This window comes from Anabrus simplex, chromosome 5, assembly GCF_040414725.1.
Source record: "Anabrus simplex isolate iqAnaSimp1 chromosome 5, ASM4041472v1, whole genome shotgun sequence".
NCBI classification, from domain to species: Eukaryota; Metazoa; Arthropoda; class Insecta; order Orthoptera; family Tettigoniidae; genus Anabrus; species Anabrus simplex.
Window position 1 is genome coordinate 421,952,377 of NC_090269.1, and position 14,247 is coordinate 421,966,623.

At 39.5% G+C, this 14,247-nt stretch overlaps 1 protein-coding gene across 2 annotated transcripts in view; it reads left to right on the forward strand.

The window, feature by feature from the left end:
- Window positions 1–247: 247 nt before the first annotated feature.
- The window catches only part of Vmat (Vesicular monoamine transporter), a 678,793-nt gene continuing 664,793 nt past the window's right edge, over window positions 248–14,247 (forward strand). For both annotated transcript variants that reach the window (XM_067147806.2, XM_067147802.2), the window contains exon 1: window positions 248–311. The gene's annotated coding sequence lies outside the window, so the exon portion shown is untranslated. The remainder of the gene's footprint in view (window positions 312–14,247) is intronic.

The window sequence follows — 14,247 nt, forward strand, 5'->3', positions numbered from 1 at the left end:
GAATTTCTAACCTTTACTCCCCCCCCTCCATTTTTAATGATTTCGTACCCTGCCCCCAGAGGACGCGCCAATTGGCAAGCTTGACCCTATTCTCTTTGCTATCAATGACGTCAACCAAGTAGTGGAATTTTTGAATTATGTGAATGCTAATTCGTTGAGAATTTTGAGAAGGAGGGGATGGTACATGCGTGCGAGCGGTGTGTAGGCTGACGGCGGGGAGATATCAGTGGCTACCAGCAGAGCGAGCGCACAGGACCCAGTAGCGGGCGGCAGTGCCATGGAGTAAGAGCGCCCTCTCGCAGTCTCCGCCGGTGAGTACCACACCTGTTGCACTCTAACTAACAGAGCATGAACCCCAGTCTTCTCAGCGAGATAAACCAATTATTAGAATTAAACTCTCAGATTAGGTTTGAAAATAAATGAATGTGAAAATCATTGTTGGAAAAAATACTTTTCGTCATTGAGGTATGTTATGAAAATAGTATACGGTATTCACGGTTTAAATCTTATAAAGTATTCTTACTTCACAGAAATTTGGGGACCTTCCAAATTTGAAGAGCTTCCTAACAGGAATAATTGTTGAATATTTGACTTCTCATCAACATTTTCAGTTTCATATACTTCTTATAGCTTCAAATCTGACCTCAACTTCATACTAAACCACCCGAGAATAATATTTCTTAGCATTTTCTTCGATTAGAAGTGTAAGATAGAATTTTGAACTTGAAATTATGACATAGTTTCAGACAATTTGAATTTTGTACATTGATATTACGTTCATTATATTACTTAAGTCTTAGAATTTTCATTTCGCGGGAGGAAATATATTAACATCACTTTAGCGCGTCGTAATTTTAGAGAAAATATTTTCTAGACACACTGTGTAGAAAATTAAACTACGCTATCTTTTATAATAGGCGCGGAGATATTTTAAAGGCACCAAATCATTTTTCTGTATCGAGATAAGTGAAAATAAGCGGTATTTTTTCTGCTTAATTGTAGAGATTTGCTATTGTGAAAGAATTACTCACCATGATAGTACTGTTGTAATATCATCCGTCTTCGGATTGTAAGGAAAATCAGAAAGGCTTCTGACTTTGTTCATTTTAACAACGAATCCCAAGTTTATGAAGTAGAAGGTTTATTTCCTTATGAAGAGGTTTGTTGATAATGCTACGTTTAATTTTTTTAATTGTAGTCCATCTCTTACTTGATTATAAGCTGCACCTTGACCTGACATTCACTCTAATAAGAGTTATAGAAAATGATCAATCTAAAAAATAATCTTACGACGGCGGTATACAAGCTGATAACAAAACCAAGTCAACATGAAAAGCAGTAAAAGTCAGTGACGTAGTTCTCTTTAACGCTGAACGTTAAAATCAAATGTTGGTTTTACCATTAAAAATAACTAACTAACCCTTGGCCTACCAAGCGACCGCTGCTCAGCCCGAAGGCCTGCAGATTATGAGGTGTCGTTTGGCCAGCACGACGAATCCTCTCGGCCGTTATTTTTGGCTTTCTAGACCGAATAAAAAATATCAGATTTAATTCCTTGTATCGTGACCAAATGCGCCTATCTTCGTTAGTTGAGTATCACCGGGCGAGTTGGCCATGCGGTTAGAGGCGCGCGGGTGTGAGCTTGCATCCGGGAGATAGTGGGTTCGAACCCCACTGTCGGCAGCCCTGAAGATGGTTTTCCGTGGTTTCCCATTTTCACACCAGGCAAATGTTGGGGCTGTACCATAATTAAGGCCACGGTCGCTTCCTTCCAACTCCTAGGCCTTTCCTATTCCATCGTCGCCATAACACCTATTTGTGTCGGTGTGACGTAAATGATTTAGTGCCTGGTATAATGACATATTCAATTATGTTCCTTTTCACTCTTCTCTGCTTGTGAACTTAGACCTGCAACAGTGTTATGTATAGCTTGCATTTTCAAATGAATGTATTTCTCTTCACTTTTATAACACGATATGATTGTGAATAGTTAGGCCTACTGTTATTACCATTAACAGTAATATTATAATTATTTTATTAAGGTCTAGGTAGTATTATATAATTATAATATTTAGGAAGTAATATATCGATTTATTGTGTATGTTGTGTAGTATATCAGCTGTTTTATGTGTAGACCTGTTAGTTTTGTGAAGTAGTATATCAATTAGGTTCAGATTTCATGAAACTAATGTAGTACTTCCAGAATTGGTTAGGCGTAAGAGAGAAACAAGTGTCCCTAACTTTGCAGGGTAATATGAATCATCTACCTACTTATCTTGTGACACAAACGCCATTAGAATATTCCTGAATATATTGTCAGAGTGTTTCGTTTGCACAACCAGTGTTAAGTAATAATAATTGCGGAATATTTTTTGTTTAGCTTCTGGTAAAAAGAATAGTTTCTCCATACTTGTTCTAATTTAAAAAATGATCCCTGCTTTCTCACAGTTTTTACAACTCCATCTGATAATAATGACTTCATATTTTCTCCGGTTAGAAGTGTAAGATAGTTTCCAAGGTGATATAATATTTAAGTATTTTAGACAATTCAAATTTTCGCCCATTGAATTATGGTCAATGCATTCCACTCATATGTTATTAAGTCTTACATTCGGCATATTTAATTAAGTAATCGATAAGTAATTAAGTAACACGAAACATGTTGAAATCACTATAGCTTATTATACAGCAGAGAATATACAGTTGTTCACAGATAAAATGAGTATATTATTTCAAAACATACGAAGGCAGTTTGTTCAAAATGTGCAATTTCCACTTCAAAACTATGTTTTAGTATTTCGTCCATCTCCATTGCAGTAGTTGAATACTATCGAATGTCATGAGCAATCCAGGCCATAAAGACGTAATTCCCTAAAAATAGTAACCATACCCGATCATAGCTATGTTACATATAAAAAGCAAAAAGCAAAGTCATCTCCGTACAGGCCATGAAGGCCCTTGGAGGGGTGGAAGGTAAAGGCTTCCACTATCCGTAACCTCGGCACTTAATGGGGTAGAGTGGTTAGTTCTACGCCTGTCCGCCTTTGCGCTCTGGAATTAACCTGGTACTCATTTTTGGTGTAGGCTGAGTGAACCTCGGGGCCATGTGCACCTCCGGAAGTGGAAACCTCGTTTCTTAAATTTTACGACTTCCTGACGGGGATTCGAACCCACGTCCTTCCGGGCGAACCGAACACGCCTTTACCGCCTCGGCCACGCAGCCCCTCTCACAAGTTTCAAAGGGTGGACATAGCGCCTTTGTGAACAGACACTGCTCATATAGAATACTGTACAGAAAGTACATTACGCTCCCTTCTATGATTAAGGTAAGGGTCCACATTTCTTCCCCTTAGCAGATCCGGACTGTAGAAATTCAGGAATATTATGGGCGAGGCTAGAAATTGGTATACCGGGCGAGTTTGCCGTGCGCGTAGAGGCGCGCGGCTGTGAGCTTGCATCCGGGAGATAGTAGGTTCGAATCCCACTATCGGCAGCACTGAAAATGGTTTTCCGTGGTTTCCCATTTTCACACCAGGCAAATGCTGGGGCTGTACCTTAATTAAGGCCACGGCCGCTTCCTTCCAACTCCTAGGCCTTTCCTATCCCATCGTCGCCAAAAGACCTCTCTGTGTCGGTGCGACGTAAAGCCCCTAGCAAAAAAAAAAGAAATTGGTATATATACTGAATATTCTCCTCTTACGGGTAAGTTACATTGACATTGCTATAACGTAAGGTAGAAAATATTTGACATATACACTACAAAAATTCAATACCAAAACTGTGTTCGTAATTTCGTTCCCCATCAATATGTTTTAAATATATTTTTCTTTACTGACCTTACCAAATACTTTCCTTATAGTGAATTACTTGAAGCCCATTTATGAAGAATGTTTTTTGGTATTCTTTTAGACATAGTCCTTCATCGTTTCTCATGGCATGTTAAACGTTCTACTTTCACGTTTGTAACCCATGATCTTGTCCTTCAGTACCTTAATAGCCTTTTTCATAGACTCCTCACCCCACTGTTTGTGTTTTCCCATCTGAAAATATTAATAAACTTAAAAAATAACAATTAAATTGAAGGAGGACGAATTACGAACATCCCCTGATTTATTATAATGGCCGCTACAGTAACTAACGCCAAACAATCTCACTGTAGCTATTACACGCTAGGAACAACAGGCTCTCAATTTGAATGATGCACTAACTGAGCTCAGCATGAAAAATGAATCCTCCTTGTAGACGGAAACTACACGTGCCGCACACTACCAACTTTCACAACAAGACCACGGGATGAGGCTATGCGTGTACGTGCTGCTGAACATCAGATATCACCGTGCAAACTTGAAATCCCTAGGGAGACGAAATTAGGCGCGGGGAATGAATTTAGGGCCATGAGGTTTTCCTCTTCACCCCTCCAGACTTATCATCTTATGTACTTCACTTCACTCGTGAAAAAACGCAAAAAGAATATTTCTCTTTCTTTCTTAATCTGCTTACCCTCTAGGGTTGGTTTTTCCCTCGGACTCAGCGAGGGATCCTACCTCTACCGCCTCAAGGGCAGTGTCCTGGAGCTTCAGGCTTTAGGTCGGGGGATACAACTTGGGAGGATGACCAGTACCTCGCCCACGCGGCCTCACCTGCTATGCTGAACAGGGGCCTTGGTGGGTTATGGGAAGATGGGAAGGAATATATAAGGAAGAGGGAAGGAAGCGGTCGTGACCGTAAGTTAGGTACTATCCCGGCATTTGCCTGGAGGAGAAGTGGGAAACCACGGAAAACCAGTTCGAGGATGGTTGATTTGGGAATCGAACCCACCTCTACTCAGTTGACCTCCCGAGGCTGAGTGGACCCCGTTCCAGCCCTCGTACCACTTTTCAAATTTCGTGGCAGAGCCGGGAATCGAACCCGGGCCTCCGGGGGTGGCAGCTAATCACACTAACCACTATACCACAGAGGCGAACGGAATATTTCTCGAGAAACATAATATTAACTGTATTGTCATCGTGCTCCCTTCGATCTAATAGTTAAAGGAATAGCAATTGCTGAATATTTCTTGTTTGAATTCTCATAGAAATTTAAGATTTTCACTGTTCGACAGCTCCATCCAAGAATTTTATAACATATTTCTTCAGTTAGGAAAGTAAAATAGGTACTTTTAGGTGTCATAATATAGTAATTAAATAAGGGACTCGATCAACATTGTAGAAAAGAGGAAAATCAAATTCCTTGGCCACATACTTCGACATAACACATTCCTCACGACTATGCTGGAAGGAAATGTTCTGGGTAAGAAAGGAAGAGGAAGGCCAAGGAAGAAGTATCTGGATTCCGTGATGGACAGGCCGAAACGCTCAGCAGAGGAGAGACAAATGTGATTGCAGCGACAAGGCCTTGCCTTTAGGGTAGGAATGAATTAATGTAGTAATTATCGACAGTTAAAATTTTGACATGTGTATTATGGTTGGGGTTCATCTGAAAATATGTGTAATGTACTCGACAAAATGTGTGACGGAAGTGTAACCATAGCAACCGTGCAGGCTGTGATGTAACGGCTACTTGCCATCTGAAATCAGCAGCCGTTGATGGATTGCCATGACCGGGAGACATATTTATGAATAACTGATTTTTGCAAAGGGAAAAATGGTTTATTTTGTCTGTATTGAACCATCATCATCATATTGTTTGATGATATATTTTTTCACTGAGTGGTCTGAATTCCTAAGGAAAAATCCGTAATTTCGTGTCATAGAAAACTTTGCTGTCCACCAGATTCCCGTAAGACAAAGATATTTCTATAGACGAGAATGTTATAGAAAATATATATTTACAGGAAGGTAGGCAACAGATACGAAGCGTGTATTACTAAATATTAACTGAAATAGAATGTCCACCCAAAAACAGTTCGTGATACTGTTTATATATCCTACAAGGAAAGATTTTCAACCTTCCATGAGTCCCTTCCTCTCAAGGTAGATGTCATTGCCACTAACATCCCACCAATCGTTACTGCTTAATCCTAGACACACAACCGTCAATAACTTCCATAAATATTTTCATGACCGTGATAATCAGGATTACATATTTTAAGAATTTGTCTTTTGCTTTTTCAGAATATCTCATAATAATAATAATAATAATAATAATAATAATAATAATAATAATAATAATAATAATAATAATAATAATAATAATAATAATAATAATAATAACATACATACATTATCATTATAGACTGTTATGCCTTTCAGCGTTCAGTTTGCAAGCCTCTGAGAATTTACTAAACGTCGCCACAATCCTCGATTTGCAACTGGTGTTGTGGCCTCATTTAGTTCCATACCTCTTATCTTTAAATCGTTAGAAACCGAGTCTAACCATCGTCGTCTTGGTTTACCTCTACTTCTCTTACCCTCCATAGCAGAGTCCATTATTCTCCTAGGTAACCTATCCTCTTCCATTCGCCTCACATAATAATAATAATAATAATAATAATAATAATAATAATAATAATAATAATAATAATAATAATAATAATAATGTGGCCTCCTCAGCTACTGTGTGCAGGCCTTTTAATTTGACGCCGCCATCTGGTTACTTGGTCGTCTATTTCGAGGTTCCGTTTTACTCGAAGCCTTCTAGATGGCCGAGTAAACGGAATCTCTCTTGGGCACCCATGGCTGATTTAGTTGGGTTAACACTAAATGTGTCACCAGAGATCTTTTACGTCAAATAAAACCAACAAGCAAAACATCCTGATGTCCAGATATAAAACGTATTTATTTTTATTTCATCGCAATTATAATATCAAAATGTGCATTCATAAAATTCTTGGCCACTCGAGCGCAGACAAATAGACTTAAAGGATAAAAGTAATAATAACGACGTGATCTTTCACATGCCGACATCGGACATTAAGGGCCGATTGTATAAACCGTTTGATCTTAGATCAGAGACGAAATTGATCTCGGTTCACGCAAAGCTCGGACATTTGTATTGTATAAACGTTTATCTGAGATCAATTCGCACTGAACTACGATCAACTTTGACTGGAGACATTTCTCCGATCAAACTCTTTGATCTTAGTTCAAGGAGTTGTTTTCTACTTGAGATACAAGAAGAGCTGATTGTTAATAAAATATTACCTGTGATTTTACGATAAATGTTAAAAAAATTACACTGAAGTCTAACCTCATATACTGCTAGCTATAGATGTCCGTATATAGGCAATATTAAGCTTCTTTTATTACTGCAGTGTAATGTAATAATTCTGTAACATAACCTTGATAAATTGCTTGCGTTATTATCTTATCTCGTTCGTATTGTACAGATGTCTGATTACTCTGATTTCTCGGCTCTATCTTCTGATGATGAAAATGATGAATTTCGTCGGGCTCCCCGTGTGTTATGTGAAAGAGGAAATCCAAGAGGAGGTTTTATGCTACAGGAAGTTTTCAAATGGTTGTTGTAGATCTCTTTAAATTGACAAGTCAACGGCTTTCTCTTTCAACTTTGTTGTCACCATATCGGTTCTTTTATTTTATATTATATGTTTGTACCATGATAGTACAATATCCACCATATCGTCCTTAATTTCGTTGTGAAATTCGCAGAATGCTCTTTTGAAGTTCCTTCCATGTTTACTTCGCGAGATTACAATATTATCTTCTTCTACTCCTTCGACAGTCACGACCAGGTCAATCCCACCATTTAAGTATTATCTAACGGGCCGAGTTATTTCCTTTGTTTTGCGGTGTTGCCACGTCCACTTTTTTGAACTCCGATTACATTTGAACTACACATGTGTAAACCGAGTTCAGTTTTATACAACGTGATGAAGTCGTAATTTCAGTTCATTTTCTGAACTACTTAACTGATCTCCAGTCAGATGTCTTTATACAATCGGGCCTAAGTGTTGAATAGGCCCTTCAAAAGTAAGACTGGTTCTGCCGGGTTTCAACCCGCTATCTTGTGATCCGGTGAACGACACTCTACCACTGACCCGCAGATGGAGTTAGAACGAAAAATTCTTCAATAATGTTTCCCCTCTAAGGTTTATAGGAGGGTGCCTCCTATCGCCCAATTCCTATGTTTGTTCACAGTCTCCATCGGTTGCTTCTGTTGGAGTTAAATGCCGGATACCTTTTGTACTATTACGAGGATAAAGGTGCTTGAAGGCAGGTCCGATCCTCCGCAGATGTGTGCCTGAGCCGAAGTTTGCGTACGGTAGGGTGCCGGTTCCTTTCCGTTCCTCCATTCCCTCACCACCCACCAACGACGCGTGGCAATCCACCCAAATTTTGACCACGCCCAATGTTGCTTAGCTTCGCAAATCTCACGCGATCCGGCGTTTCAACACGCCTACGGCCGTTGCCTATTACGGGGATTTGGGCTTAGAAGACGAGAATGCAAGTGCACATTCTTTGGTTGTTTCCCTTTTAGTAGCCTGTGACTCCGGGGGAGATAAAGAGGCCTCAGGTCTGATAAATCGAAATCAAAATGAGTGTATCCACAAAAGAATGGTTAGGCTCATGAATCGCGAGAAAATGGAAGACATTCTAAACGTCATACGTATATTATTATTATTGGCCAGCTCTGTGGTGTAGTGGCTAGTGTGATTAGTTGCCACCCCCAGAGGCCCGGGTTCCATTTCCGGCTCTGCCACGAAATTTGAAAAGTGGTACGAGGGCTGGAACCGGGTCCACTCAGCCTCGGGAGGTCAAATGAGTAGAGGTGGGTTCGATTGTCACCTCAGCCATCCTCGAAGTGGTTCTCCGTGGTTTCTTACTTCTCCTCCAGGCAAATGCCGGGATGGTACCTAACTTAAGGCCACGGCCGCTTCCTTCCCTCTTCCCTGTCTATCCCTTCCAATCTTCCCGCAAGGCTCCTGTTCAGTATAGCAGGTGAGGCTACCTGAGCGAGTTACTGGTCATTCTCCCCAGTTGTATCCCCGACCCAGAGTCTGAAGCTCAAGGACACTGCCCTTGAGGCGGTAGACGTGGGATCCCTCGCTGAGTCCGAGGGAACGACTTTGGAGTGTAAACGGATAAAGAGGAAAAAGAAAAGAAGAAGAATAAGACCGAGCAAGTTGGCCGTGCAGTTAGGGGTGCGCAGCTGTGAGCTTGCATTCTGGAGATAGTGGGTTCGAACCCCACTGTCGGCAGCCCTGAGGATGGTCTTCCGTAGCTTCCCATTTTCACACCAAGCAAATGCTGGGGCTGTTAAGGGCACGGTCGCTTCCTTTCCACTCCTAGCCGTTTCCTATCCCATCGTCGCCATAATAATGATAATGTTATTGATTTTACGTCCTACGAACTACTGTTAACGTTGGTGGTGATATTGATTTTACGTTCTACGAACTACTGTTAACGTTGGTGGTGATATTGATTTTACGTTCTACCGTTAACGTTGGAGGTGATATTAATTTTAGAGGAAGTACAATTTTGGGCAACTATCTTCTATTAACACTAATCAGAAGGAAAATGGAGAAGCTTCGATAATTAAAAGAACGAAGGTATAGCCAGAAGATAAGAGAGGCCCGCGAACAGCTTGAAAATGAAAATCTGTCTTCGCCTCGCAATACCTCGGGAAGGTCCGGCAACATGGCTAAATGGTTAGCGTTCTTGCCTTTGGTCACAGGGGTCCTTGGTTCGACTCCAGGCAGGGTATGGAATTCTAACCATAATCGGTTGATTTCGCTGGCGCGGGTGCTGGGTGTACGTATGTGTGTAGTCTTCATCATCATTTCATCCTTTTCATGACGCGCAGGTGGCCTATGGGCGTGGAATCAAAACACTTGCATTTGACCAGCCGAACTTGTCCTCGGACACTCCCGGCACTAAAAGTCATACTCCATTCCATTCCATTAGCTCGGAAAACAACAAGAGTTGACCAACAGAGATTGGATAGGAAATGTGAAAGGATGAAGCGTGACACAGGCAAGTGGAAACAATGCCAGACTCAGTTAGGGGAGCCGTCCTCATCAACCCATGCTCCCGTGTTCGAAGCCTCTGGCTCCACTATTAGTCAACTTTGACGGTTATGATTCAAGTAAGTACGCTATTATTATTAAGCGACTTTATTGTGACGAAGTTAGGGCTCCCGGCCCTTTCTTACACTATATAAATAAGTACTAATTTACAATATAAATTTTACGTAAAATTTAAACATATTAAATCTTTACAACCTCAAGAATAAACTAATTAGAGTATCACTAACTAAACTAACTACAGTGAGTAAAGAATAACTAAAGTGTAAACTGGAACAATAAATAACCATATTCACTTTCATTCATGCATCCCATTCACATTCAACAAAGACTGGAAGTGCTTATAAGGATGACACTGGCAAAGGATTTTAAACTTTGCCTTAGATTTAGCTTCCCTGATGACATGCGGGAGTTCGTTCCACCAGCTCGTGGCGGTGATCGTGAACGATCTGTTGTAGGTTGCGGATCCATGTACAGGAATTTCTAGCGTACAGCCTGACCGGGTATTGAGCAGGTGCAATTTTCTGAGTTCCCTTTTCTAGAAATTTAGCGTCCCATTCGACCACTCTTTTTTCAAGTACAACAGCCCTCATTTTTGTCAGAAGTCTTTCACGATTTATCCCCATGAAAAGCCTTGTATAGGTCAATAGCGATAGAGTCCACTTTTGACCCCCTGAAACTAAAATTTCTTGCTGGAATTCTAGAAGCTGAACCTCGCTGGAATAAATCCGAACTGCTTTCTATTAAAACAATTATTAACAAAAGTGATTGCTCTAAAATTATTTCCTCACACAAAATAACAATAGAAATAGAAGAATAACTATTTAACAATGTACTTTCTGATCTTTCTGCAATTTTGATCTAATTTACAGCCACGCTTCTATAATAATTATGGACAACGGAAAGATTGTGACAGACAGGACCGAATTTAAACAGACTTGACCGGATCTTCATACACAGTTGTTGTATACAATGCTGCCTTACAGAAGCCTTACAGAAACGTTTGGTGGGTTGCCAATATAGCCGGGCGTCAGATGATTTATTTCAATATATTATCTTCATCCTTGGTCATACAGGACTCAACACCGTATCCTATGTACAAAATTCATCCTTGCAAGTGATTTTTAAAATCCCACATGTGCTGCTTTTTACTTTCCCACTCTCCAAAAATTCATTCTTCTTCATAGTAATTTTCATTTCGTGACAAGGGTATCAAGCCTTAGTTTTATGTAATTTCTCCCTCCTTTCCTGATATCGTACATCTTCACAATCACATTCTAAACTTGATTCTTATTGTATACCGAAATACCAGTTTTTAGATGTCTAAATCAGTTTGCTCATTCTGTTGTGGGGTCTATTTTGCTATTTTGCTTCTGTGCTATCTTTCATTTTTTAATTCCAATTATTCTTCCTATCATTTTTCTCTATTCCTTGGTGGAGCAACTCAAATTGGGTTTGTCCCAGTTCCTCGGCCGGATGCCCTTCTTGACTTCAATCTTATACGGAAGGACGTATTCACTGTAGCGTATTTCTATGGTAGTTGGAAGTGAGGAAGGTTGTATACCAGGTACCCTCCAGCCCCGTGTTCTCTACGTGTAAGTGTTCCGCATGTACCAATGATGAATGGGATGCCTAACAGCTGGTTTACAAAGGAGCTCTACAACGTGCTGTATTTCGGATGTGAAACAAATAGCATTCAATTTACAACACACGTTCTGTAACAGGGTTCATTTTTAAATACGCCAAAGGTGTAGAAAATAAAGTTTAATAACTCATTAATTTATACAAGTACAGAATTCCACTCCACCAAAAGGTAGCTTGTGTGATCCACTGGCTCTTAATTCCAACACTGCTTGTAGAAATATATTTGGAAATTCCTGCGCAAAACGTCCGCGAATTTCGGCTGTATTTCGACTGGATTGCTCACAGATTAAAAGTGTATTACTCGTTGCTGAACTCACCAGTCTTTATTGACATGTTGACAGCAACTGCAGTTCTGTCCTCTCAATCGTGATATTTTTTTTTAAACGTGGCCTTAACATCGGCATTTCATCACAAGATCGTCAATTTTGACAAACACTTTTTTATTTTTCATCGATGATTTGACTACGATAAAAATGTTTTCAACATATATTTTTATATCCACAGCAAGAACATAAGAACTTTATAACAATCCTCGTCTTCAAGTTTTTATATATTATTTTAAAACTCTGCTCAAGATTGTACAAATGCACTCCAATTATTATTTTTGTGCTGCACCCTAAGACTTTCTTTAAATTTTAACGTGCTCTTATGATATATAACCCATGTGTGTTTAAAGGTAGATTTCATGTTAAATGTGTGTTAATACCATTTTTTTTTACTTATTTGCTTTGAAGTGATGATTATTCCACGGGAATCTACACCCGTATTCATTTAATAAATGTTACATATTATATAAAATGTTGAATGGTGGAAGATCCCTAGATTGATTCCTATCACTCGTATATCGGTGAAACGTCAATACGGAAATGAAAGTTATAAATTATGATAGTATAGCACCGAGGTATCTGCTCATTTTCATTTCCACACCAGGACATTTCTGGAGCTGCATCTTAATTAAGGCCACGTCCGCTTCCTTCCCCTTTCCTATCCCATCGTCCTCATAATTCCTATCAGTGCGTGCAACGTAAAACAACTTGCAGACAACTTTAGATCTTATGGATATAGACATAATTATTTAATTTCTTCACATTTCATAGTGTGACTTTCTCTTCACATATCGGTACAGTAGCGGTGTAGATACACTCTGAGATGATGAAATTACTCAGTAAATACAAGATACTACCTGCGTCTGACGGGAAGTCGCGGCAGGAGTAACAGATACTGTACTGATTGTAAACATTAGTATGTTGATAATGCAGTACTTATAATTATAGCAGATGTATAACTAAGGCAAAATTGTACTACCACTTTAAAACTTCACAACAGTACGTTAATTCTCAAGAGTCACCACGTACGGAACAGGTGTTTTTTGTCAGGTTTTGAGACTTGAGATAGGCGCATGAGTGGCAGGAATGCCTACCTCTCACACCCCTTACCACGCATCCGCAAGACTTCTCAAACTTGTTTCTTGTTCGAATGCCAGGTGGAATGAGGAAGATACAGGGAAAACGCACCCTCAAAACCTATTTCTCTAAGCCTATTCGTATTGCGTTCATGACGACTGAACCCCTACCAGGTACCCTTATCAGGCAATTTAGAACTTTTAACAGGACAGATTTGATATAACCCTCAGGGCTGACCAGCTTCGGTTATAGAGGGGTGTCCAGGTTAGAAGGGATATGAGACTCTACCTCAATCCGGCCCTGAAAAATTAAAAAATGATAAGCAAAATACACGTTTATGTACTTTTGTGGTATTGACTATTTCAGTGACGTTTCTACACGAATGGGGTCATGGATTCAGTGCGGTCTGTGCCAGATATGGTTTCACGAAGTATGTGTGGAAACAGCATTCAATTATGATTTTGTCTTGTTAAAAATATGAAATGTAAATATTAATGTACCGTGCATGTGTTAAGTTGAATAGTGGGGATCGAAACGGTCTTTACTGGGAAGAAGTATGATATCCGGGAAATGGCACACTATGTTGCAGTGATGTCCGGATTTAAGAGCATCTGTTCCTATTATCGGACGTTTAAAATTTATTTTTAAAATATTGTTTTTATGCAAGTATGTAATATTATCTAAATATTATTACACCCACATGTATCATTAAAGTATATGATATGAAACTGTATATATTTCATTGCTAGAAATATACGCTGCTATGCGCTGTATCCAAAAACATCTGAATCTTCCGGACATAGGACCCCTACCCTATTTTACATGCCACCCCCTCCCCATCCCTAGGGGTGCCAGGGGTGGCTTACCCACACAGAGCTTGTCTCCAGATAGTAAGTCTAAGTGTACCATGTTTCGTTGAAATTGATGAAGTGGTTTAGGAGGAGATGTGGAGTAAACATACATACATACATACATACATACATACATACATACATACATACATACATACATACATACATACATACATACATACATACATACATACATACATACATACATACATACATACATACATACATACATACATACATACATACATACATACATACATACATACATATATACATACATACATACATACATACATACATCAATTTGTATATATAGACAAAGACATTACCCGTCCAATTTATGAGACTGAATATGAATATGAAT